Genomic DNA, 3,838 nt, shown 5'->3' with positions numbered 1-3,838 from the left:
TTTACTTTTAAAAAAATTAAAACAGAATAAGGCTAAAATCCTATGCTTCCACCCGTGTAACATGACAACCCAAATAAATTAATCCCAAACATCAAACGGTCAATATTTCATCCAACGGGATCCACGTTGGAAATGGAAGCCGTGCGATATTTAAGAAAAGTTATTTTAAAGGATTAAATTGTTAAACATATTTATAAATAATAACAAAATATTATAATCTATCGACGATAAACTACAGATAGATATAAGTAGTGATCTTTCATAATATCGTAGATAGATTGTGGAATTTTGCTATCTTTATAAATATTTTAGTTCATCTCTATACTTGAAAATAATTTTTTTTAACAACAAAAATTTCATTTTTTTTTATATATATATGGAAGTGTTATAGGCACAACAATAAAATTGATATGGTTTTTCTTTACCACGAATAATAAAAATGGGATTAAGAAATTCTATTTTTATCACTTAATTTTTAGGGTTATTTTAATTTGATTTTGAACTTCTATAATATTTGTTATAGTCCTCGATCTTTTTCATAAAGAAAATTTATATTTGTTCTTCTTATTGTTTAACACCTAATATTACCTTGACACATATTCATCACTAAAATATTTCTTCTTTAAAATCTATGGACAAAAAAAATATATTTTTTTTAAAGGTTCATAAGACTTAAAATGACAATCCTTAAGGTTTAGGAACTATAACAAAATTTGAATTAAAATATACTAAATGATAGTTAATCTTTTAGGTAAATCTAAAATTAGTACCATCTTTTTAGAATTAAAAATGAGTACTTAATCATTTAAACTTTTGAGCATTACCCTTGACAACCTGTTGTAATAGGTTAACAAAAAGTAGACATGTTATTAAAATATTATTTTATTAACGAGTTCAAACACAAGAGTATACCCCATTAAAACAAATAAACTTTTTAGTTTCATGAGTGATATACTCTTACTCATATATTAATAAAACAATAACTTTTTCACACATCAATTTTTGTCAATAAAGTTTTGAGAAAAATAATCTTATTAAGACTATTGGGTATGCTTTAGCTTAAGATTACGTAAATATCAACATATTTACGATTTATTTTTTAGGTTTAAATCCTATTCTGATCTATGAAATTTAAATTTTATTTTATTTTGGTTCCTAAACTTTTGGAAATGATCGTTCTAGTCCCTAAATTTTTAAAAAGTGTTTATTTTAATTCCTACCATTAAGATTTTGTTAACTCTTTTGATGAAATTGTGTCACATGTGTTAAGCAAAATGAAACTGAAGTAAAATGACAACAATTAATGTACAAAAATATTGAACGGTCAAAAGCTTGAGCATGAAAAAATAACTTTAGAGTTCTCTTATAGAAAATAGATTTGCCGTCTAATTCAAAATTAAAATCCTATATTTTTAACGTGGTTAAATTATTTGATAGCTTAATCATATAAAAATACATGTCATTTCATCATTTTGTTTAAGGGTTAACAGAATCTTAATAGGAGGCACTAAAGTAAGCGTTTTTTAAAAATTTAAAAACTAAAATAGACATTTTTAAATTTTATGTACCAAAATAAGACAAGATTTAAAACTTAAAGATCAAAATAGGATTTAAAGTTATTTTTTATTATACTAAAAACTTAAAATTATAAACAATAATAAAAAATTTTAAAAAATGTGGGCCCCAGAAACTTGGGCCCACAGCCCTCCACGTTTCCAGAATAGACGCGCTTTGGCCGCTTGTCATCGCTCACGGGTCTCAGTTTCCACAAGGAGCTAAATTACATGTATGACCCTGACTTAATGTACGAACGAGATAACGCCACGTGTTTAAATCTTGCTACTGACTAATAAATTGTTTTTCGTATTTTTTATTTTTGCAAAGGTGAATAATAAATTGTTACATGGGAGTGTGGGAGAGCATAACATAACAGTGTGATTCCCCAAAATAATAATTGTTAAATATTATTATCATTAAAGAAGCATACTTTATTCTTTCTTGGCATTCGCTTAATAAATAAATAATCATAATTACTTTCGTTGTTTCCTAACAAACTATCTATTACTTTACTATAATCTCCTTCCTTCTTCAAGTTTGTTTCTAATCGTCTAAGTATAATATTTGGTCCTACAAACATATGCCATTCTTTTCAATTTCAACTTCCTTAAGTTTTAATTTCATACTAAAAAAAAATATATTAGTGAGATAAAAGTCACATTTGAAATAGAATAACAACGAGCCCATCAAAATATAATTTCTTTTAGTTCAACTATGGTAAAAGTGGAAAATCGAATTATTAACTTTAAAATACTATTTTATTATCAAAATATAATTTCTTTTAGTTCAACTATTATAAAAGTGAAAAATCAAATTATTAACTTTAAAATACTATTTTATTTATTATTCATTGGATTATGTTCCATTTTGAAAAAATGTATCTCATAATAATAATGAATAAAAAAATCTTGTATAATGATACATAATTGATGAATTCATTGAGTATGTTAATTTTCATTTTGTAAATCATTAGATATTTAATATTAACACTACCTCGATTTAAAGAAAATAATAAGTTTTAGATATCACATCATCACAAAACCATTCTAGTTAATCTTTTTTGTTTCTTTTACGTAAATGAGAAATATAGGGTATACATTTTGAAAATAAAAACTATACATTCATTTAAATTTAATTAAAACACGTATTGGATTTTTTTTAGGTTAAATATATGTTTTAGTTCTTAGTAATTGATTTTTTTTATTTGATTTCTAATATTTTAAAGGTTTATATTATGGGTAATTTTGGATCGAAGGGTATAATCAGTATAAGATAAGGATGAAAGCAAGAAAGTCGAGAAAATAACAATATTTAAGCCAAAACTAGCATCTTAGGCCAAAAAATGGGTCTAGGGAAGAGAGTTGGTTTGTGTCAAAGTCCAAATTAATGTGCTCAACCTAGTCAAGGCTAACCCTAACAAAATATGAAACCGACATGCCCCTTGACCCGATAAGTTATATGGTTTTCCTAAAACGACTTTTGAAACCCTACTAGAACAACCTAAGTCAATCACGTCTATAAAATACAACATTATAGCTTCATATAAGGTAATTAGAATCTTAGTCTTAAATTCCTTGAATTTCACTCTTTCAACTTAAAAGCATCAAACTATGTGATAAGCACAACAAAAAGTGTGCAAATTTTCTCTTTTGCAGGCTTTATTCTTCTCCCCTTCAAACAAATTCACTAATGGTGTTACTAAAGGTCAAATGTGTTTTCGATGTCCAATTTTTGACATTTAACAATTTTATTTTCAATTTGGGTCTCTTATGTATTTGTTTTTTTTTCCCGCTAATTAGGTCCTTAACAAAATAACTAGAGAGTAAAAGAATGGCAACGTATAAATTTTAAAATAGGATATTTGTTTTTATGAATCCTTAATATTCATGGATGAATTTTTGGCATAGTAAGTTACTACATACTAAGTCATAAAAAATGAATAGGTTTTTAAAAATTTTGGACGGGTACTAACTACTAATGGTACGACTAATCATTTTGTTAACTAAATTTAACTTGAGGTGAAAACAAATTAATTTTAAAACAAAAAAGTAAATACAAAAGAGACGAAATATAAAATACAGTTTTGATCCCTAAATTTGAAATTTGTTCAATGATAGTTCATAAACTTTCAAATGAAGTTAATTTTATTGAAATTGGATAACTAATATTAATAATCTCTATGCAATGACCACAATGAGTTAAACTTAATGGTAATTAACGTGACCTTCTTTTCTCGATTTCTTATTCCGCAGTTGTTATATTTTTTAAAAAAATAAAAAAA

This window comes from Benincasa hispida, chromosome 3, assembly GCF_027475165.1.
Source record: "Benincasa hispida cultivar pf3 chromosome 3, pf3_genome.v1.1, whole genome shotgun sequence".
NCBI classification, from domain to species: Eukaryota; Viridiplantae; Streptophyta; class Magnoliopsida; order Cucurbitales; family Cucurbitaceae; genus Benincasa; species Benincasa hispida.
Note: the sequence above shows the minus strand (reverse complement) of the source record.